The sequence below is a fragment of the Euprymna scolopes genome, chromosome 36 (genome assembly GCF_053919585.1).
Source record: "Euprymna scolopes isolate OS-2025 chromosome 36, ASM5391958v1, whole genome shotgun sequence".
NCBI lineage: Eukaryota > Metazoa > Mollusca > Cephalopoda > Sepiida > Sepiolidae > Euprymna > Euprymna scolopes.
Window position 1 is genome coordinate 28,442,429 of NC_136517.1, and position 25,934 is coordinate 28,468,362.

The 25,934-nt window shown below is 35.0% G+C and overlaps 1 protein-coding gene across 2 annotated transcripts in view; it reads left to right on the forward strand.

Annotated features, from left to right (window-relative positions):
* LOC145260401 (uncharacterized) overlaps positions 1–25,934 on the forward strand; it is a 290,197-nt gene that overhangs the window by 109,400 nt on the left and 154,863 nt on the right. Inside the window, exon 1 of one of the 2 annotated variants that reach the window (XM_080118375.1) lies at positions 22,179–23,476. The exons of the other annotated variant lie outside the window; for it this stretch is intronic. The gene's annotated coding sequence lies outside the window, so the exon portion shown is untranslated. Of the gene's footprint in view, positions 1–22,178; positions 23,477–25,934 lie in introns of those variants that run through there. 2 annotated transcript variants of the gene reach the window in all.

Here is a 25,934-nt window from a genome sequence, read left to right on the forward strand (position 1 = left end):
TTACATTTGCTAGGTAGTTTTTAAAATTCTTTTTCATGAGTCCAGTTGCTCCTATAATAACTGGAATGATGGAGAACATGAAAAGAAACCGGAATCTTAAGGATTCCAGTTTCTTTGCGATTTCGTCACATTTTCAATATAAACAATATAATAAGGCGGATGAAGGGATATAAACATAGTATATAATATACACAGTAAGAAGAATAAAATTAAATAAAAACAATTTTTTAAAAAATTATTATAAATTTTGAATTAGCTTTCAGGACTTTACAAAGTTATCTCCCTTACACTAGTTAGAAATTGATTTTTTTTTTTTAAACTCTGTTTAAGACCGGAAAATTTTTTAATTAGTAGTTTTAAAAACCATATTTTTTCATAAGTGACGCAATAAAACAATTCAAATATATCAAAATAACATATAACAGAAAAAGTTTAAGTATAGAAAATTATTCTTTTTCTTTTTCCCTTTTTCTTTTTTTTTTTTTTTTTGTTCCTTAGCGTCCAAGACATTAAACGGAAATATTTTTTAAATTTTATTATTTGAATTTTAAGTTTAAAAAAAAAAACGAGATTTGAACGAGATCTTGTAATGTATGTATATGGTCCCAATTTCGGTTATAAAACAGATGAGTATCGAGTATCGGCTGAAGAGAGCTTTATATGGGTATCTAAAACGGTCCCCTATTATCAGGTTTGAAACCGACGGTACCGATGACTTATCTCATATAAACTTTCTGTATATATATATATATATATATATATATATATATATATATATGAAGCTTTATCATTTATGGGAGTGCCATAGAACTATCCCCCCATGAGTAACTGATGCTTTATTTATTGCTTATATCTGTTCTGTGACAGGTATTCTATTTTATATATATATATATACATACATATATATATATATATATATATATATATATATATATATATATATATATATATATATATATATATATCCCATATAAGCTCCAATTGATACTTGTCGAGCTTTATATTGTCTTGATAAGTCTCCTCTTATAGAATTGAGCTCACTCTTTTCTTCTAACGCACTAAGCTATATATCTTTGGGGGTGGGGGATGGTACGGTTTCTATGGCACTCCCATAAATGGTAAAAGTTACAGAAAAATAAATAATGTGCCAACGATACTCACCTGGTTGCCTAGAATATATATTCCATAATTCATAATAAGTTCTATCGTTTAGAATTTTACTAAGCACATGCATATTATTGACATTCGAATGCATGCACTGGTCCTTTATTTTTTTTAAATGCCAAGGCTGCTGTGAAGAAAATGGGTTCTCTCTACTGAGCTAGAAAGTTACTTATGTCTCCATGCATGAAGTATTGTTGTCACATTTAGGCTGGTGCATCTGCTACTGGTCTCTCACTATGAAACAGGGTTCAAAAAAAGAGGGGCCAACCTAATAAGTCCCACACTGTCAACCAAACTCCAGCCTCTGTCCCATTGACAAAATGTTGCATCACTGTGCCTATTTTACAAGTATTTTAATGGAAGGTGCTCCGATGAACGTGTACCCCCTTTTTACTCCCACGATTTGAATACTAAACCGACAAACAGAAAAATCACACCCTTACACTGTAGAGATCTCTTGATGCCAGAACTTCTACTTAGATTGTTTCTTGCTTTGAACTGCTAGAGTTTGGAATTTTTCTTGACTGTACTAAAATACAGAAGTTCAAGTATAATTTGAACAGATACCTTGCTACTCAACTCCCTATATAATAACCCTAAAAATTGCAGAATTTGACCCAGATCCTTGGGATTTTCCATCAATTATGGTTCGGGCTCAACCGGCAGTCACCATATTAAGCTGAACAAAGTAACAGACGCAGACGAATTTCAAAACAAACAAACTGGAAAAAATAGAAATACAATAAATAAGAAACAACAAAAACCTACTGTAAATTTACTGAATATATATATTTTTTTAATTTTATTCAAGAAAAGTTACATTTTGCGTTGTTTATTTACTTTCATTATTATTTTTTTGCAATTGTTTTTATCAAAAGTTGATTTTTTTTTTTCAAGAAAAGATGAATTTTTTTTTTTGCTGTAAATTGTTACATGAAAGTCCAATTTTCTTTTCAAGAAAACTTACATTTTTTTTAAAGAAAATTGTCAGTAAACGTTTTTTTTTTTTTTTTTTGTAAACGGTGGTTATTTTTTATAAGAAAAGATGAATGATTTTTATGAAAACGTAAGTTGTTAGGTGAAAGTATAAAAAAGTTTTTTTTCAAGAAAATTTATAAATTATTTTTTGTCAACAAATGTTAAAAAAATATAAACAGACCCCCCCCCCATCATCCAAAAAATAAAATATAATAAATTACATTTTTATATATAAAAAAAAAATGTTGATTCAACATTTGGACAACGCTCGGCTTAATCCGGTAATTGCCATAATTGATTGAAAGTCCTGGTCAATTCTGCAAGAATACCAAAATTGTGCTGCAGAACAATTCTTTTCTATATTATTATTTTTTTTTGTTGTTGTTGTATTTACAATGTTAAAAGTTTTTGGGGGAGAGTATAAGTTTGAGTTGATGTGCCCCCTGAATGGGTATGGCATAATCACGTTGACATACTGGTTCTCGCTAGATCACTGAAGTTAAGCAACGTTGAACCTGGCCAGTACCATATGGGTGACCATTTGGGAAGGCTAGGTGCTGTATGTACCTTCTGGGAAGGTTGGGCGTGGGACCAGCACTGTAAAAAGAACTCCTTACTACAAAAGCATCTATAAAAAGTTGTAGATGGCCTATGCCTATCCAGGGGCTCAAGGGCTATGGAATGGACCACCTGAATGGTAAAGTTAAAAAATAAATGTGTGTATGTTAATCATTGTTTTACTAATAATATATTTTCCAAAATGAAATATGATTGATTCATTAGTTTAGAAGTTTAGATATAACTAACTTTATATATATATTCATCCTCTAAATGTTAAAATTTATGACAAAAAGTAATGTGCCCATCTTACTTATCGTGTTGACTAGAATATGCATATCTTAAACTTCATAATAATCCGTTCATTAGTTTAGGAGACTATATATCTATATATGTTATCTATACTGCTGTTGCATAGAGGTGTTATTTTTAGAAGGTACCACTTGTGCGTATGTTATGTGAGTTCTTATTTAGTGTTCTTGTTTAGATGACGACTTATATATTTGTTGTTGTTCATGTTAGTATTAAGAAGAGTCTTAGAGTGATCATGGTGAATGTTCAGTGTTCATATGTCTTAAGATGTTCCTGTTTGTAAGAGATAGCATATTGGAGACATAAACAGGTATATATAAAGAGAGAGAGACAGTTCTGTATGAACGGGAGTGTTTCTATAAATATTGATACATATATTTCTTACCTATTTTTGAGATGATGATTTTCACAAAGTTCTTATAATATAAATGGACAATACCTTTTCTGTTGAATAACAACACGGAGACGCAGATACACAAAGATGATGACGTCCTTTATTTCATGACCGGTCCATGATTTCGCTTGAGGAATTCAAAGTTTCTTTACATGGTTTTTTCTTCTCTAACCTTTCGCTTCCAAGGTTTGACGTCAGCAGCCATCTCTGATTTCTCCCTCTCGGCTCTTTCTCCCCGAATCTTCTCTTCTTCTCTCTGACTGCCTCTAAAAACTCTACCTATATTGAGAACTCGTCACGTTATCGCATGATTAAACATGTGCTCATAAAGCACGTTGGATGACATGCGTCACGTTGCCAAACTTGACATGACAGTAACCTATTTTTCAAATAACCTCTTTACAAAATATGTTTACAATTTCAATTGACGATTAAATTCCTTATTTTAATTTTCACAGAAACAAATTTCATTATTACATTCCTTTTCCATATACAGATATGTAAGCTAAACAATTGCAATTCCTTATTTCAATAACATTCTGTATTTATTTTAACTTATGATTGGAATTTTCAATTCCAATTCTAGCTTCGCAAGTTCAAATCCTTGACTATCCTATTTCATATTTACATTTAACTAATTCCCTATTTTTTTACTTACATGAAAAGGGGACAGCCTTATCATATAACACTGCTTTCTATTTCTCTCTATTTCTATCTTTATATCGCTGGCTCTTTTATTCTCTCTCTCTCTCTCTCTCTCTCTCTCTCCCTTTCTCTCTCTCTCTCTTTCATTCTTTCTGTCTGTCTGTCTGTCTCTCTCTCTCTCTCTCATAATTTTCTGTCTGGGCTGACAGGCCTTTATACTACATAACCAACCAAGACATTTTTTCCAACCAGCTTCTCTCTCCCTTCCACTGGCGCAGTTGATAGAGACGTTGAATTTCTGCGGTTCCAGGTGAGAATATAGTGGTTTCAATCCTACCCAAAGCCGGCCAGAGGCTTACTTGGTCAAAACGTGGTGAGACGGCAACAACTACGGAAGGCAGTAATTGCAGTGGATGCAGTCACGAGATTCAGAGTTCCTATCCCGTTGTGGTTACCACCTGACGAATGCCAAAGGAATAGTTGGCTGAAATGTCGTGAAACAACTAAGAAAAGATGAGGATAATAGTCCACAATAAATAAAATCAAAATTAATGATACTTGACATTTGCATTTTAAACTTTAAGTATAGCCATTATTTACAGATAAGTTTATAAAATCAAAAGTAGATTCTCTACAGTGCAATGTAGACTACAATGTATTGTGAATTAAGTTACTGTGGGAGGCATGTAAAGCTTCCTCAAGCTACACTCAAGGTGCAGGGGTGGGGGTCAGTCCCTAACTAGAGCAGGTAATCAATGGATTTGATTAAAACAATTCACCGATTTCAATGCCAATAAAAGTATGAGGGGTGGAAAATTTGTTGATCCTCATTCAATACCGGACAACGGTAGGTCACCTGCTAGTATATATATATATATATATATATGGTAGAACCCCGGGATACAGTGGCCCTAGGATACGTTTTTTTCAGGTTTCAATGTAGAATACAATGTTTTTGCCGGACCCTGCTTACGGTACTTGCCCCGCCTTACAATGTTTTTATAATGTTATTTGATTATATACCTGTGTATTATATACTATACTGTATTTTGTTACTAATTTTTAATGCTGTATCCCGGAGTTCTACTGTATATTTCTATATATCTATAAAAGTGAAAGTATCTGTCTGTCTGTCTGTCTGTCTGTGTGTCTGTCTGCGTACATTTCCCTACGCAATAACTCTGTCAATTTTCAGTCTACAGACTCAAAATTTGATATACAAGGTACTGAGATTTGGGAAAATCTTTGTAATCCGTTTTCGGCCAGAAATTTGGCTGTTAAGTGGTCAAAGTTCAACGATTTGACCGTTGAGAAATCTACCAATTTTGGGTGTAAACACTTGAAATTTTAGATATAGGTTCCTTGGACATGGATATAGCTTAATAATTTGAAATTTTACATAAAGGGTATTCAGAGATAGGGTAAGCTTTTTAATCGGTTAGGGTCGAAAATTTCAGCTACCAATATATAAATGTATGTATGTATGTTTGCATGTCTGCCTAAAACTTTCGCCAGAGGCAACGAATTTTCAGAAGATCAGGATCGTTTTGAAGCTCGACCTTTCAGATGACAAATACCGAAAAATTGGCTAAAAACATTAATTTCTTCACCTTCAACTGGGAACTTTTCTACAGGGAGAGGTCGCTTTTTTCATAGATATTTTCATCCCCTCTTTTCGATTGTCTAGCTTTAATTTAAACCTGCATCACTTCCGGTTTGGCGGTGGTCGTAACAGCGAAGACGTCAGGGTTTTTTTCCCGTTCTTTTCCTCCTTCACAGTACGGGTTTGAACCTGCCTTCCTACTACCACTTTTTTTCTTTTTGCTCAACACACACCTCCAAACACCCAGGCACCCATGCTAGTATATATATATATATATATATATATATATATATATATATATATATATATATATATATATACCAATTCCGCAGTAGTGGAGGGGAGGGAACCAGCTCCCCCAAAGGGGAACTGGATAGTGACAATTGGTATGAAGGGTTTCCCCTACATTGACCAATAACTGATTGCTATAAGAGCAATGGTCTTATGTTTGGGGTTGCCCTCCACATATGGTCTTTGATTGTAGTATGTGTTTATTTGCTTCCCTACTGAGCAAATTAGGCACAAGGCCGTTTTTTTAATGTGGAGAGAGAGGGAGGAGGAGGGAAAAGGGGGACCAGCTCCCGAGAGGTGGGAAATGGGAGCTGGATAGTAACTGTTGATATGAAGGGTTGCCCCTACATTGACCAAGGTCTGATATGTGGGGTTACCCCCCACATATGGTCCTTGATTGTAGTATCTGCCGGAACAGATACTACATAAAAGTGATTTGATCTTCGCTAAAAGGCCAAGAAGAAAAAAGGCAAATCTTTTTTCTGTTTGTTTAAAAAGTAAATACAAATTTTTTTTTTTTTTTTTTTTTTTTTTTTTTTTTATATATATATATATATATATATATATATATATATATATTGGTTGTGGAATTGCCGTCATCTGCAAAAGATCTAACTAATTTGCATATTCTTTTAAACATTCATTTTAATTAATTCCCTATTAGTTTTTTCGGTTTTCTTATGGGATGATCATCTTTGGTTAACTATTACAGATATTCTACATGATTTATACTTGCATAATATTTGCGTAAAAACGTTATCTAAACACAACCTTTTTTCTATTTATATATTTATGCATGTGTGTATATATTTGTTGAAAAAATTTTGCCTACCAAACTCCTCTGTCAGTTTTTAATCTACAGACATGAAACTTAATATATAGGGTATTCAAACCCATGCAAAATTTTATATATGGATTTTAGCCGGGGAAAATCGGTGCAAAAGTGTGAAAATTTAAAAAAATGAAATTTGCTAGGTGACGGTTGAAAGATGGCATTTCGAATATGCATACGTAACGTAATAGCTATTGGTTCATGTATAAATTTTTAGCCCTGCAGCAAACATGTCTTCATAGCTCAAGCATTGACGTCAAAGGAAAAAGTAAATCATAAGCTCAACGTTTTGGTTACAATTCTCAGTGGTGGCGCACCACGCATTTTTTTTTTTTTTTTTTTTAACTTTTTAAATCATTACTATATATTGGGTCTAATATGATATAATAATAAATACGAAATATACATTAATCAAAATGTCATATTTAAGCGTATTTTACGACCGGGAAATGCCGGGCGGCCTTACTAGTATATATACATATATATATATTTTTTTTTTTGAAAAGGACTTTCTTCGTTTCTTGATCTCACCAAAAGACTTGGAATTACTTAGAATACTCTGGAATTACCTATTTCGGTTTGTTTTTCATTTTTATTCATTTTTATAAACAGTCTGCAAATAGGTTTTGCATTTTATGATCACTATTATATAATGTCGTTTCATGCAATGCTAAAACCAGCACATTTTTAGCTTTGCTTTATGTATAAATTTGCTAACATATTTCTTTCCTCTGAAGAGAAAAATTTTGCATTCCTTTGAAACTCTGCGGAATAAGGATGTATTTATCATCTTTGCTTGAGGTATTATGTCGAAAAATAAATTTTACATGTAAATTTTCGTTTACAGTGTTCATTTATGCTTTTCTTATATATATATATATATATATATATATATATATATATATATATATATATATATATAGGGGGTTAGAACAGTAGTCTAGAGAGCAGAGTGTATTTTAATGTGATAGTAAAATTACTAATTTAATTAAAATACAAGAAAAGAACAGTGCCCGTTGTAATTCAGATATATAATAATAAGCTCGATAGGCAAATATCCTAGAGCTACTTTAATATTTAGTAATGCGATTGATAATTTATAATTAAAATTAGAATTAAAAATTAAAAATCTGTTTCATAAGAAGGAACAACAACAAAGTCAATAATTTGTACGATCGTACATCGGAAACGATGTTTTTATTGTGATAGACATTAAGCCACGGACAATAATTTTGACATATAGTTTTTTTTTAAACAAAGTCTCCTCATCAGCAAAAGTATTGGGTGTTTTTTTTTTATATGTAAAAGACACCATAAATAAAACTAGAAATGTTTAAGTCAGGCAGATGTATCTTTCAATTGTTCGCCTTTTGAAAACCGTAATTATCGTCAAAGCATTCATTTGGATGTTGATTGTAGCTTATAAAATATAAATACAACTTTGTTGTTGTTCCTTCTTATGAAACAGATTTTTAATTTTTAATTCTAATTTGAATTTTAAATTATCAATCACATTACTATATATATATATATATATATATATATATATATATATATATATATATATATATGTACACGCACACATATATGTATGTATATATATATATATATATCCTCTTTTTCAGCTGAAATACCTTTACACTATACTAATACTCAAGACATTTTTTCAACCACCCTTTCTCTCCTTCCCATCCCACTTCTCTCTCTCTCTCTCTCTCTCTCTCTCTCTCTCTCTCTCTCTCTCTCTCTCTCTCTCTCTCTCTCCCCCATCCTCCGCACATTTGCTGAGATTAAGAAAGAAAGAAAAATAAATTCTATTTTAAACCACTGAGTCAGTCTGCGGACAATTCGTTTTGAAGATTCTTAGTCATGTATACACCAAAAACCAAAAAAAAAAAAATAAATAAATAAATAAAAGAAAGAAAGAAAATAATTCTGTTTTGATAATTCATAACGCATCCTGAACCATTTCCGCAAAGTCTAGATTGGTCATCATGAAAGATCGAATGTACCGTGAGGAGATTATTCTCTGAATCGTGCGTGTGTGCATGTTCTTAAGTCTGTTAATAAAGAAGCGTGTCCCCAGAATATCTGAAGATGCGTTTACCAAGACTGAATGTGAAACATAGCCAGTGAGGATTGAGGACACTTGTTGTATGGACAGGGATGAGAATGATGCCATCGATATGTAATGTGGGTCTTAAAGACACGCTTAAATCTGATAACATAAGAGGAAAACTAAATCTAGACAGTATAGAAAGATGTGTGCTGAACAGGAGATTTCGATAGTATGGTCACATTGAAATAATAAATGGGAGTTTTTGGGTTAGTTGATGTAGAACTATGGTCCCCTCTCGTCAAACATTCACAAGAAACACTCATCTGGCTGTAAACACTATCAATAATTTCCTCCACTCTTTATCTGTTCTTAAAACTAGACCTAGATTCCGGGAACAAAGCTTCTTTATTAGAACTGCACACCTGTGGAACTCTCTTCCGTTTAACTGCTTTCCAGCTGACTATAATATGGCCATCTTCAAGTCCAATGTATACAAGTTCTTGATGAGCTGTTCTCCTTAAGTAATCCAATTTACCAAATTTACACTTCTAACGATTACTATGATATTGTCCTTTTTGACACTCTTTCACCCTTATCCTCGAGTGACTTCTAGGCCTTGATAAGTGGTGATTCCCTTGAAAAAAGAAAAAAAGAGAAGGCACAAACTCACTTTTGGGGATTTTTGCACATGTCCCAAACTTCAAGGTGGGAAACATCAGGCAACATCTCATGCCTGCTCTCCTTGTCATCCGATCCAAAGTTCTGATATCAGTCATATTGTATGCAAACATATCACTTCCAACACACTCAAGCACAGTCTTCCCTCGTCTACTGTGTGCCCTAGTGTCCCAGATATCCAAATGTATTATTAGGCAACCACCAAAAACTTTTCTCACTCCTTATCTGTGCCCAAAAGAAAACAAAAATTCCATGAGCAAAGTTTGTTTTCTAGTGGCCATTGTTGGCATACGCCTGCTATACGGAAGCAGTGACACATGAACCATCTTCAGATACGATTATGCAAATTTAGGCATTGTTAGAAGTCCGAGATGGCAGAATAAAAGACGGATTTTTTGCTTGACAGAAGTTTTTTTTTATTTTTGGACGCCACCTTGTTTGCATGTGATTTTATTGTTCGTTAGAGCAAGAAAGAAAAGGTCTGTTACTGCTGCTTATGTAAAAGGCAAACGTCTTTGTTGTGAAAAAAAAGAACAAAAAATAATCTGACTGAAGTGTGTGATTTTTTTTTCAATTCGAAATAATTTATGTGACTGAAATAAGAATTAATTGCCTAAATACACCTTTAAGCAAAATAAATTAAAAATAATCTTTCATTTTTATTAATAGTCTACACAAACTATAAAAATCATGAGTCACGTTAAACCTGTAAGTACATTGTTCCCAATGTTTGTTCTGCCGCTCCAGAAAGTACCTCACTCCCGATGCAATCCTCTTCCTGTACAAAATCAAATATGTCCTAAGATCGAGTACTGTTGTCACGTCTGGGATGGAGCCCCTAAAAGCATTCTTTCCTGCCTTGACAGGGTAAAAAACCGTCTTTGATTGATGATCTTTTCGTCTCCCTACTCCCTCTTTTTCACAGAAGAGACGTTTCATGTCTCCGCTCTATTGGTACTTTTATGGTAGGCCTTCGACTGAGCTCCAATCCATTGTATCTTCCCTAAAATGTTCTCAATAAATACTCGCCTAGCTGAAACAACCGCCAACAACTTTCCTCACTCCTTATCTGTGCCCAATAGTAAACAAAAATTCTATGACCAGAGTTTCTTTCCTAGAGCTGTTCATCTGTGGAACGCAATACCATTTGTCTGCTTTCTGGCTGACTATAACATGGTCGTCTTCAAGTCTAATGTGAATAAATTCCTATTGAGTTGTTCATTTAGATAATCTAAACCTACCCAAATTCCCACATGACTTATCTTCTCTCACCATCTACTGAACACTTAACACTTATCCTTGAGTGGCTTCTGGGCCTTGATAAGTGGTGACCCTCCAAGTAAAAAAAAAGTCACAGTAGAATGCTCAAGGTTATTCTAGAAAGCTATAAAGTATTTTCCCCATACTTTTTCGTTTAGAGACCGTGTCAAGGGCAAGTCCGTTTGGTTCAGTGTCCAACAAACAAAAAGGGATGAAATAAATTTTCGACCACGTGTTCGTGTTCATCATCATCATCATCATCATCATCATCATCATCATCATCATCATCATCATCATCATCCAGTTTTGGTATTTAAGGTGTTGCGCATGCCCTAAACTCCAAAGTGGGAAACACGGGGCAACGTCTCACGTCTGCTCTCCATGTGGTCCGATCCAAAGTCATGTTGTATGCATTCATATCACTTCTAGCACACTCAAATGAGGTCTCCCCTGGTCCACCGTGTTTCCTAGTATCCAGGATTTACAAATGTATTACTAGGCAACCACTACCAAATTTTCTCACTTCCTGTCTTTGCCAAATAATAAACGAAAATTCCATGAGCAGAATTTCTTTCCATGAGCTGTCCAGCTATGGAATGCAATACCGTTTGCCTGCTTCCTGACTTACTATAACATGGTCGTCTTCAAGTCTAATGTGAATAAATTCCTATTGAGTAGTGCATTTAAATGATCTAGTCCACATGACTGATCTTGTCTCACTACTTTACCATTATACTTGAGTGGCCTCTGTTTCTTGATAAGTGACTCTCTAAGTAAAAAAAAAAAGGTGACATGCTGTATATGGCCAAAACATCTGAGAAGCCAAGCATGTATGGCAACCAAAATCCCACCAATGCCAAGTTTCCAATGAAGCGTAGATGAAGCGACCTTTTCCTCCAGTTCGTTGTTGTACGTCCACTTTTATTATAAGACAGGCATTACGTTCCAAGGGAACAACTCTAACCTATAAAATAATTTTTCCTTGAAAAGGGAAATAACTCTGGTTGTCTTTATAAAAGTAATCCGAACTTTGTGTTATTCGAATTCCTACTTTGGAAACTTTTCTAAAAATGGATTTCCAGTTAAGGAACAAAAGGAAAAAGTTGTGCTGATTGAGACTTCGTCTCGGTGTGAGGGGTGCTACTCCTTATTCAAAAAGAATTAGTTCCGCAAACTCATCATTTAAGGAAGAAATGAGATTGATTAATCTACTTAATCGAACAGTTATAATGGTCGATGATTACTCAGTTGTACATGAATTCTGAGTGGCATACATGAATTCGAATTTCAAGGTGAAAGTATTATTGGATGTGTGTGTGTGTGTGTGTGTGTGTGTGTGTGTGTGTGTGTGTGTGTGTGTGTGTGAGAGAGAGAGTAACTCTCTCTTCCTCTCTCTTTTCTTTCTCTCTCTCTCTCTCTCTCTCTCTCTCTCTCTCTCTCTCTCCTGCTTCTCTTTCTCTCTTATGCATACGGTTTTCTCTCTCGGATACAGGTTTCCTGTTTCTGTCTGTCTGTCTATCTATCTATCTATCTATCTATCTATACATATATATCTGTGTGTGTGTCTATCTATCCCACATGCATACACGTACATGCACACACACACACACACAATACATACATGCATATATATATATGTATGTATATGTGTATGTATCTATGTATCTCACACACACACATACACACAAACACGCGCATACATATATATTTATCTTTATATATGCACACCTATCTTTATATATGCATGTATCTATCTCACACGCATATACACATAGGAGCACACACACACATACAGAATAATAATCCAGACATATGCCAACGCCTTTACACATTCAACTTAGAGAAATCCCAAATGAGGACAAAAAAGAAAGAAAGAAAGCAACGAAAACAGAAAGTAAATAAAAAAGAAAGAGAGAAAATAAGAAAGAACAAAAATCAATATTTCCTCATTGAGACACAAAATCGATAATCATAATGCGTGGGGGGAGCAGTTCGGTTCGCTGTGTTTCAGGGTGGAAAGAACAGATTTGATGGAAATACATATGCGTGTGTGTGTGTGGGGGGGGAGTTCTTTATGTTATATCTCCGTAATAAAATCTTAAATGCTGTGCTCTGCAAAGACTTTAAAGTTCTATCATCCAGAGGGCTATTTGGACCTTCAGACAATATAACTAAATATTTAGAATAAAATCATGAATGGCCCATTTCTTAACATGCATGCATTCAGTCTGTTGTGATTTGTAAAAAAAACAGCAGTTGTAAACGTAACAAATATTTGCATTTAGAGAAAAGAACGTTGCCGTTTTTGCCTTCATATATATTATAATCTTTTGTAAAATACGTAATAAAATTCAAATAAATACTAATGATTAAACAACAAATGGAATACGATAAACAGCAGTTGTAAGCGTAATAAATATTCGTATTTAGAGAAAAGAATCTTGACAGTCTTTTTTATTTGTGTTTTGTCGCTACACTGACAAAATCATAAGTTACAATCGGCTTTGGTGTTTCTTTAACATCTGGAAGTCTAGCTGCCTCCTTACCTTCCAATAATGTAAGAATTAAAAAATTACGCTAAAGCCAGGCCAAAACTCAAACAAAACCAACCTGCCTTCTCCCTTAAGGCTCGGATTTACGAACATCCGTGGGCTTAGAACTAATTTAAATGATGTTGAAGCATTTCTCCTAACAAACACCCCGGATATTTTAGCACTAAGTGAGACTAACCTACACTCCTCCATCCCCCCTAACTACTTTAACATGCCTGGAAACCTCCCACTCTGCCGGAAGGACTCTGACAGAAATATGCATGGGCTTGGAGTCTACATTCGAAACACCCTCCCCTTGACTAGAGAAACTAAACTAGAATCGGACGATCAAGCATTTATGTGCTTTAGACTTAACATGCAACATAACATTAGCTACTTTTATTTTCTCTACCGCTCTCCCTCGACCCAGGACTGTACCCTAATAAACAAAGTCTCTGACAGCATAGATACAGCACTTTCCCTCGACACTAGCACACAAGTGCATGTATTTGGTGACTTCAATGTTCACCACAGCAACTGGCTTGGATTTTCTACTTACACAGAGGCAGCTGGTACCACAACACATAATATCTCTATATCTCATTCCCTATCACAAATGGTTACGTTTCCAACCCGTTTCCCAGACCAGCAAGAACAACATGCATCACTTCTAGATCTGTTTCTGACCACAGTTCCCGATGACTGTGTAACGAATGCCCACAGCCCTCTTGGGAACGCCGATAATGCAGTGGTAATGGTTGAAATCGCCCTAAACTCTAGAGCCAAAACGGAAGAGCCATTGCTCAAAACAACAAGATATTATAAAAAGGCTGGCTAGGAAGCCATCAGGGACCTCATCAGGGACGCTCCATGGCAAAATATCTTTTCACTTCCTGCTGAACATTGTGCAAATGAGACCACTGAATGGTTCAAAGCGGCAATTGAAGCACATGTTCCCTCACAAAAATTCTATAGCAAATTCTACTCTCCCCAATGGTTCACTTCAACTTGTGCAGCTGCCATACCGTACAAAGGCAGCATGTGTACTGCAAATTTAACTGACATAAGTCCAGTTCAAACAGACAGAAGTGCATAGAAGCCAAAAATAACTGTAAGAAAAAAATAGCGACAGCTAAAAGAGAATTTACTGAAACTACCCAAAAACGTATTGAAGCATAGAAATTAGGAACCTGAGACTTCTGGAAAATCCACAACAGTGTAGTAAATAATGGGCAATCAACAATTCCCCCACTATCCAACAATCATGAGGCTGTTTGCTCTGCAATTGAGAAGGCTAACATGCTTGCCAGACGGTTTGCCTCCAACTCCACACTGGACTCTGCTAAACACCCCCTCCCTGACTTTCCTTTGCGGACAGATGCCACACTAGACGATCTGAAAATCACCCCTGCTCAGGTACATGCTATCATAAGAAAGCTTGACACTACAAAAGCATGTGGACCTGATCTCATCCCGGCTGTGCTATTAAAAAAGTGCGCCGCTGAAGTAGCTCCAGTTCTCTCCAAACTTTACAACAAATGCCTTAATGAATCTTGCTTTCCTGCCTGCTGGAAAACTGTTTCTGTAGTGCCAGTTTTCAAGAATTCTGACGAAAGAACTGACCCAGTAAATTATCGCCCCATTAGCCTCCTCCCACTTTTTGCCAAAATATTTTAGTCCATAATTAACCAAGCTCTAGTCCATCAACTTATAGATGCTAAACTTCTGACTGACCAACAATATGGATTTAGGCAAGTCACAGCAGACATCCTAACTGTAATCTCAGAACATATATACCAGTCACTGGACAAAGCGAGGAAGGGTAGAGCGGTAGCTTTAGATATATCTAAAGCTTTTGACAGGGTATGGCATGAGGGTCTTCTCAAGAAAATCAGATCATACGGTATCACTGGAAGAATACATAACATAATTAGATCCTTCTTAAGAGAAAAATCCAGGTTGTCCTTGACGGTCGTACATCTAAACAATATGATATAAATGCAGAAGTGCCTCAGGGGTCTATCCTTAGACCTCTGTTATTCCTAATATTCATAAATGACCTCCCTGACAAAATTGTCTGTGAGATGGGTATGTATACTGACGACACCACGCTCTATAACAGGCATGAGGGGAAAACAAATGAACACATATCTAAAGAAATGGCAGAAACACTAGAGGAAGACCTCTGATCCATAGTGGAATGGGGACAAAAATGGATGGTCACCTTTAATGCTGCCAAGACTAAACTTGTTTCCTTCAATAATTACAAAAAACCTTCCCTACCACCAATAGCAATGGCCAATGACTCTTTATCTGAAAGTACATCTTTTAAACTCCTCGGGCTAAGGTTCACAGGAAACATGAGTTGGAACAATTACATTGGGAACATTGCCAGGACTGCTGCGAAGAATGTGCATTCTCTCTACCGTGCTAGAAAGCTATTAACGCCTGAAAGTATCCTATACCTCTATAAGGCCACCATTCGCCCATCTATGGCGTATTGTTGTCATATTTGGGCTGATGCATCTGCCACTAGTCTCTCGCTCCTTGACAAGGTTCAAAAGAGAGTCGCCAATCTGATAGGTCCTGAACTGTCAGCTAAACTTCAGTCTCTGTCATATCGACGAAATGTTGCATCCCTCTGCCTGTTCTACAAGTACTTTAACGGTGAATGCTCTGACGAACTGCAAGCACTTGTGCCCTCTCGATGTAAATACCCCCGACAAACCCGACAAGCAGCTAAATCTCACCCCTTCATAGTAGAGATCCCTAGATGCAAGAGAGCCTTCTACTCCAATAGCTTCTTCCCCAGAACAGCTAGACTTTGGAATTCTCTTCCGGGTTCCTGCTTCCCCGACTATACTGACATGCAGAAGTTCAAGTGTAACGTGAACTGACAACTTGCTGCCCAACTTCCTACACAGCTATGCTTATGTCCCTGATAGTAGCCCCCTACAACAAAGTGTCAATGTGCCTTGTTTGGGGTGAAAATGCAATAAAAAAAATTAAAAAAAATTTTTTTTTTAAAGTACAGTCAAGGTATATTTTTTTTCTTTAGGTCATTAGAAATGATTCACGTTTTTGTTTTGGTTTTTCAACTCGCTATAATTTAGTTCTATCCTATTGAAATAATTTTTTTAAAAAGTATTATAAATGCTTACATTGGAAAACAAATAGCAAGTTTTCCATCTTAAAAGAATTTGGAAAGAAATCCTCCATTCTAAATTAAAAGTCAATGATAGTTATTTGTATTATCATTTAGTCTGCAAGGACCCATGGTGCAGTTGTTAGAGTACTTGGAAAAATCAATTGTAAAAGTGATATTCTCCTGAAGGTTCAATTTTTAATGTGGGCGATTGAAAAATGCAATTGCAAATTACTTAGGATCTTTATCCAGTCATGGCTGACGGAACAAGAACATGTACCCTCATTAAGTAAATAAAGGGTTCTGATTGAAATTCCATCCAAATTCTCGAGTTTGACACCTGAAGAAGGTTAGAGATTTTGTTGACCGAAATGTTGTGAAACACTCAAGATGAGAACAGTAGTCTGAAGAATCCAAATAATACGATAATAAAATTCAGAAACGTAATGTCAATGATAGTTGTTTGCTTTTTCTTTAGGTCATCAGAAATGGTAATAATCATATATATTTGCTTTTTCTTTAGGTCATTAGAAATGGTAATCTGTTATTTAAATCTCACCTGTTTGCTTAAATGTATGTATGTATGTATGTATGTATGTATGTATATATGTCTGTGTGTATGTTTGTATGTCTGCCTAAAACTTTTGACAGAGGCGACAGATTTTTACAAGATCAGTATCGTTTTGAAACTCGCCCTTCGGATGACAAATATTGAAAAATTGGCTAAAAACATTAATTCTTTCACCTGCAACTGGGCACTTTTCTACAAGGAGGGGTTGATTTTTCGCCGATATTTTGAAAGTCATCCTCTCTTTTCGATTGACTTGCCTTATTTTAATCTTCACCACTTCAAGTTTGGCAATGGTCGCAACAGCAAAGACGTCACCTTTTTGTTTTTCACATTCTCCTACGCGGTACAGGTACGAGCCTGCCTGCCTACTACCACTTTTATTTTTTTGCTCAACATACACCTCCACACACCCGGGCAACGCCGGGCACCCAGGCTAGTCTATGATATAAAGCTTACCTGTCTGTTTAAATGTATGTATGTATGTATGTATGTATGTCTGCCTAAAACTTTCGACAGAGGCTATGGATTTTCACGAGATCAGTATCCTTCTGTAAGCTCGACCCTTTGGACGACAAATATCGAAAAATTGGGTAAAATCATTAATTCCTTCACCCTCAAGTGGGCACTTTTCTACAGGGAGGGGTAGCAAAAAATCGTTCCTTCATGACAATTTAGCCAAACACGCTTGCGCCAAAAACGTTCTTTCTTGAATTAGTTTAAATATAAAAAAACGACCTAATTTCGCTCATGCGGTCGTCGACCAGTCATTATAGTATGCTTTTTCTTTAAGTCATCAGAAATGGTAATAATATATATATATGAAAATTTATATTACTGGTGTAATTCTATGATCTCTATCTCTATCTCTACTATTATATAAAAGGAACTTTATCTGTGTGTGTGTGTGTGTCTGTATGTGAGTTAGTTCCCTATGGACTCAAAAACGACTGAGCCGATTTTTATGAGATTTGACGCAAAGACATTTTATGTATCTTGCACTGTTCTTAGATAGGAATGTTTTCGAATAATCAAAATAATCCGATAAAAGAAGAAACAGGCGATTTTGACCAAAGTGAACATCTTTATATAGCCTAACATAACAAATGCATTTGATAAGTTTTATTACCACACAAGCCGAAAGGCCCAACATATAAAATTAACAGTCGGTTCTTTGATATGACAGGGGCGCGTTTGAAATGAATGTTTCTGTTTAGAGTACAATTGAATCGTGATACTTGATTTTTACATTTTAAACGTTAATTCAAGCCATAAGGTATATAAATAATTTTATAAAGTCAACAGTAGGTTTTCTACAGTGCAATGTAGATTACAATGTATTGTGGACTAAGTCACTTCAGGGAGGCATGTGAAGCTTCCTCCCGATGCACCACGGTGGGTTCCCAACTAGAGAAGACGATCAATTGATTTGGTTGAAAAAATGGGCGATTTCACCGATTTTGATGATGATAAAAATATGGGAGTGTGAAACATTCGTTGATCATCAATCAATCCCGGGCAACGTTGGGTCTTCCTGCTATTATGTATGCAAATATGAAAACTTGAATTACTGATGTAATCTATATATCTATGATTTAATATAAATATTCGGTTGAACACTAGCAAAGCATTTTTATTTTTCAATACAAAAACAGTGAAATAAGAAACTAAGAACGATGGATGGGAACGGTTTTCAGTAGTTTCGTAGAATTGAGAAATAGAGTATGTAGAAATAATGATAAAGGTCGCGAAAGATATATGTGGTATAATAATGGAGGCTATCCATTGTGTGTGACCGAGTCATAGGAAGTGACGTCAGAGCCGGAATGACATTGAGGTCACTTCTGCTTTCTGTCTACACATCCCACCTCACCCCACCCAATTTTTGCTCCTGGATCTTGCCCATGGTAGCCGTGTGTTGAACTTGACTACTCTTTAATGATGCAACAGGATTTCAGGGTTGTGGGGTGAAATAGAAGCAAACACCATGCCCAAAGGGTTTCTGATATGTTTAATGTTGTGACCGGGGCAAATTTTACTTAATCCATAAATAGTACCTGACAGGTACAACTCCCCTGCTGGGCTTGGGAGCTATTGTTAGTTGTTGTTGTTGTTGTTATTGTTAAGTGAATCTAACTTCTGGGTAGATCTCACATGCGTCAGGGTTGTCTGGTGTACATGAAGTCCTCCTCATTGGTCACAGTTATTTGTTAAATTAACACAGAGGGAAGCATGGTTTAGCAGTTGCATATGAAGTCAGGGAAGGTTTACCTCATTGTCGCTCTTATTCCATTAATTTATGATTCCACACACCTGACACATCTCTATATGCCACATGCAGAGGCAAAGACGACCAGAGAATGATGGCTCCTGATGTTGACGTCTGGATTTTCACCAGAAACCTATAAGCCAAGTAGTTCTGACACTACCGTATTGCTACCAGCCAGTTGTTATTCAAGGTGGTGGTATCATACCAAAATCAGACTCTCTCTCTCAGTGTGAGATAAAGTTCTGTGCAGTTCTAAAAGGTCTGCCGTTCCAGGCTTTACCTTCTCATTTTTTTTTTTTTTTTTTTTTTGCTGAGATGAATGTGGTGCAACAATATAGGTCTCTCAAAAGATTAACAGGGACCCCACGAGAAGGCTTGCTGTGTCCCCAGAGCTTCATCATTGTCACAGGCCTTGGACAAACAACACCAGTGTCCTTCCGCCTTCATTGGTGGAATGAATGCATCGCAGCAGGCTCTGAACTCTCCCAGAAAGAGTGGGTAACACTCAATCGGGCCTGAGCAAAGGTTGCCAAAACATGAAGCAACCCGCACAAATGGGGATATGTATAGGATACTCAAGGTCCTTGTAGCACCGGTGTGCAGACTATCGCACACATCTTCACAGGCTGTCCCCTAAGCGAGGCATGCTCTGATGTAAACCAAAGGGGTGCCTTGTACACTGCCCAACAATGGATCTCAAGATGGAGTGAAATGCTATAACAACGACCTTCTTGCTCTATGAGAACATACATATGAGACATCCCTACTGAGGAATGCCAACGGGGCTGAATTAAGCAATTTTTGTTCAGCCTGTGTGCTTTTTCTCAAGAACGCTGGTTTTTCAACTGCCACTTTATTGACCTTGTGTTTAATCTTTACCGCTATGGGAGGATGATAAAAAGCTACCATGTTGCCACACTCCCTACTACGATCATGAAGGGTTGATCTCTGTTGTTGGGTTTTACGGCATGTTACGCTTCCATGATTTACCTTCTCGCCCTTGTTGTTGTGTTTTGGTGGCATGTCAATTATATCATATCGCCTCCATTCTGTCTAGAGACAATGGATACCCTTTGCAAGGGTAGGTGCACTTGTAATTGTGAAGCAAGAGTTGTGCAATCTCCCGTCCTGAATCAACACTGCTTAATTCCAGTAGCAAGAAGTCTAGGACGACTAGAAAAAATGTCAAGATAAGCAGGGAGAACATACAGCACCTGGTATTTCGAAACGGTTACCTATTTAGTATTGACCAGACTTAACGTTGCTTAACTTCGGTGATCTGACGGGAACCAGTGTGTCAATGTGATTATGCCGTATATGTTAATTATTGCTGCCGAAAATTGTATTTTGTTTACGATTGATTTGTTTTCTTTATTTTGTTCTTTACTCTCGATATTCTATGGACGATGTTTCTGACAAAGGGGGGGGGGAAATTGTTGTTGTCTGGGTCGGAATTTATCCATCTAAAACCTGGCTAGTTTTGGCCTTGAAGTGGGTTTTTTTTTTTTAGCACCTTAGATCAAGTGGCTTCATGCTGTGTTTGGGATATTTCCATTAAAAAAAAAAAGATTTTGGAAAAGATATTATCGTTTCATATATCTCCTGATTTTCTCAAATGGTCGACTCATTTAATACTGGCCAGGCTGAACGTTGCTTAATTCCGGTGATGTAACTTTTCAAATCGTCATATCCCTCCTTCATGCGCTCCCCATAAATAACTTCGTTTTTCTTACTGATCCTACTACAAACAACAGCTCACACTCTCACCGTGTTCGCAGAGAGGAGGCTCAGCATCCGCTAGCTGCTACCACTGTGTGTTCAATCATTAAGTATGCCCAATGAATTCGTAACTGTTTTATATACTATTCCAGAAGAGCTGGCGGGTTAGGAGCTGTTAGGGTACGAGTGATGCTTGGAAGTATGAGGAGTCCCTCTCCCCACTTTCTCCCTCTTTTTTAATCTCTCCATCTCTATCTCTGTGTGCGTGTGTATGCTTGCCTGCTTGTATGCGTGTGTGCACTTAATCGTCGGCAGGAGAAACTTAACCACCAGCCAACGACAAGCACCAACTCCCGAAGGTACGGGACTCATCTTTAGGCATCATTGAAAGGGTCTGCGATCTTCGCTGTCGGAGAAACATTCTAGCTATCGATGGTAGCATCGGCACAACTAGCGATGCTCCCGTCAGTCCTACTGCGATTGTCGCCTTCATCGTTGATACCATCGACAACTCTCATCAATGGATCTCACTTCGACTACCATCGTCAGCATCACTGCCTAAACTCTGCATCGTATATAATTGTAGGGGAACTACTATAACCCCCCACCCATCTCTCTCACTCTTGAGTTCGATTTTACTACACAATTGGCTGTTACTACTATTTATACAGAGAGATAAGTCCGATAAATACATCCTATATAAATACATAATATATATATATATATATATATATATATATATATGATAAATATATATGTATAATAATAAACCATATTAATATTATAGTAAGAAGAAAAAAAGGAAAATAAAAATAAAGCACTAGTTATATATATATATCTTTCTATCAATCGACAATCCCTTCCCCCCCTCTCTCTCTACATATATATATATATATATATATATATATATGCTACATTGCTTTACTCATGTATTAAGCACTGTTGAAGTAAATACTAAAACAATAATATATATCTAATATATTATCTTATAATATAATTATATATATACATACATTATATATATATATATATATATATATATATATATATATATATATATACACACATATATATACACACATACATATATATAATATCAAAACAGAATGTATACATACATCTATATATTCATATTACTGTTTATCTATCTATAATCTTTCTCGCTCTCAAACACACACACACACACACACACATATAGTTTTATATATGTATTGTATAATGAATAATAATAAAGTTGATTTTTTTACTATGCATTAACTCGAAAAGTGCTCAGTACTATAAAAAGCAGAGCACCTATGAAAGTTGAACAAATTTATTATAATGTACAAGGAAGACTTGGAACACATTAATAACTGATTACACTTTATTATTATTATTATTATTATTATTATTATTATTATTATTATTATTATTATTATTATTACTACTACTATTACTACTACTGCTATTTTTACTGCTACTACTGCGACCGATGACATTGTTGCTGCTGCTGCGTAGACGATGTGATTCCTGTTCAAAAGCCTAAGTTAGAGAGAAGAGGAGAAGGCAGAAAAAGAGATGGAGAAGATGAAGGATCTGCCATCATGTAATATCATAAGAGTCTGAGCCTCTTGAACCTTCTCCAAAAAATACTAGGAAGAATTTACATCCAATCTACACATACACGCACACATACACACACACATACACACACACACACACCATACATCCAACACAACAAACACACACATAAAAACACATAACACCCATAGTCATATACACAAGCATATACAAATATATATTTATTTATATATATATATATATACATATATGTAACTATATCTATTTACATATATATATTTATATTTATATGTACGTGTGTGTATATATATATATATAACTGTACACGCTCACATATACATGTAACATCAATTAAAAACACATTCATAAATATATTTATGTTGTTTTGTAAAGTGAAAAAGAAAAGAATACACGCATAATTATTTGCATTTCATCAGCCCTTATCCTCGAATAGCTCATGGCCTTGATAAGTGGTGACCCAGTACTAAAAAAAAGCAAAAATACAAACCATCAAAAACACATTCATCAAGTTGCAAATTGCTCTTTTTATTGAGAAAAGAGCGTTTTTTTTTTGTCAAATATATAAATCATTGGATATATATTTATATATATATATATATATATATATATATATATATATATATATATATATATATATATATATATATATATAAATATATATAATGAAGGATGCTAAAAAATTGGGTTGTTTGTAGTGATTTCGGGGAGAGTAAAAAAAAAAAACACATAGAAAATTTGGTTTTTCGAGGCCAAAACAAAAGAAAGGTAGCCATGATAAAAAAAAGGCACGTGAAATTTTAGTATTTTTTTTTGTGTTTAAATTGAAAAAAAAAGCCCCAGAATATCCCAAATAATTGTCTGACGTGTTGCTGTGTATTGTTCATCTGTGGTAAGAATTTTCTCTTCTCTTTAATATTAATTAATGTTTTCAATGTCTTTTTTTATAATCTTACATAATCATATATTAATCGTCTTAAATACTCACACCAATATTACTTAATTGTAATAATAATAATAATAATAATAATAATAATAATAATAATAATAATAATAATAATAATGTGTTTATGACCTTTTTGAGATGAGGATCGACACCTTGTGTTCATTGGATTATTTGGACTACTGTTCTCGTCTCGGATATTATTCCCACAACGTTTCGGTCGATGTAACTTCCGACCTTCTTCAACTGTGTCTTGTTAAACTTGAAAATCCTTATATATCCAACCCAGGAATTTGTGCGAAAGTTCGAATGGAACCTTTTATTTAATCCAGGGAGTGGTTAGTTTGTTCTTGTTCCTTCCATCAGCCATGACCGACTAGAAGTCTTAATAATTCTTAATTGTATGCTTAGTATCGTCTGCATTATGGATTGAAATGTCGACCTCCAGAACACTATCATTTAGAATTAATTATAACGTAGCACTTTATTCGTTGTTCCACTGGGTCTGTACAGATTCCCGAGTTCAATATAAACATTCTTGAGTTCAACAAAATGCACCTAAAAAGGTTGGAGGTTACATCGGCCGAAACGGTTGGATCAAAAAAAGTGGAAATGATCAACATAGTGATGATAACAAATTCAGCTTATTTTAACAATTATTATTATTATTATTATTATTATTATTATTATTGTTATTATTATCATTATTATTATTATTATTATTATTATTATTATTATTATTATTATTGTCATTATTGTTATTACTATTATTATTATTATTACTATTATTATTATTATTATTATTATTATTATTATTATTATTATTATTATTTATTTATTATTGTGTTAAAGCTTTACCCGAAAATATATTGAGTTCATTATATGCAAAATATCCATGCTTACCTACCTACGTTAAACGCAAGGTAGGTTTTTATCCTTTTAAAAATTGTTAAAAACTGCCACAATCTAGAAATTTTTTTTCTTTTCCTTTGACCGAAGATAAAACAGATACCACACTTTGATACTCTGTTAAGTTTTGAAATCCTGATTTTTATTTCAATATATATGTGTTAAAACTTTTAGTGTTTAAGCTCAATAGATATCAACTTATATTCTAGAGTATTTATGAATAGAAAATAGGCAAAGGCAGATTCCAGCAACGATATCGTTATTTCTTAGTAAAGGGGTTCATTTTTAATGATCGTTTGTTCCTTTGTCCAGAAAATAAAGGTTTTCAAACAGACACACACACACACACACACACACACACACACACACACACACACACACACACACACACACACACATATATATATATAGTTTGAAGTTTTACATTTGGATTTTACCGTCACTGGATTTTTTATCTTCCACCAGACTATCCATTAATGTGTAATCACCTTTTTCTTTACCATATTCCCTCTGCTTAACTTATTTTGTTTTCAAGTAAGATCTTTGACTTATTTGTTGTTTCATCAAATATTTCTGCATGCAAAATCCGATCCTGCATTTTGCTAATTCCTACCCTCTGATGAGAAGGAGAGTATTTCTTCGAAACTCTGCGGATTAAGGACTATCCGTTTATCTAGTGTTTTCCTTTCAGATTAAATATGTTTTAACTCATAAGTGATTTTTAACATATTTCATTAACTGTTTGCTCATATATATATATATATATATATATATATATATATATATATAATGGTTGTACAATTTTTTTTTTCCAAGATGGAGATCCACTGGAACTTTTGTGTTCATTAAAGAGTGCTTGATAAAAGAACAATGCGTGTTTATAATGTTTATTTATACAACCATTCTAAGCTACATATGTGCAGACATGTTTCTGTAGCAATCTCTAGTTAGAGATCATCACATCATCAGACTAGGAGATCGAAACGGCCATGATAATCTCTGGCTAGAGAACGCTACAGAAGTAGTATACAGATATGTAGTTAATAATGTTTGTATAAATAAGCATATTATATGTGTGTATGTGTGCGTGTGCCTGTCTATCTTTCTGTGTTGGTCAGAAAATGTGCTGAACCAATCCAAACTAATACTCTGATTAAAAAAAAAACGAATTGAACGAGTTAAACAAGTATATATCTATATCTATATATATATATATATATATATATATAGATTCTATCACTTTATAGCTTCTTTCCTCGAACCACATGCTCTTGGAATTCTCCTCCTGCTTCCTGTTTTCTCCAACCGTACGAGCATGCAGAAATTTAAATGTAATGTGAACAGATATCTTACCGTCCAACTGACTCATCAATCTTACGTCTATCACAGTATGCTGCAGTAGCAATATTCCTTGTTTGGCCTGAAAAAAAGTAAAAAACATGTTAAAACAAAAAAAGCAAAACATAGATAGATAGATAGATAGATAGATAGATAGATA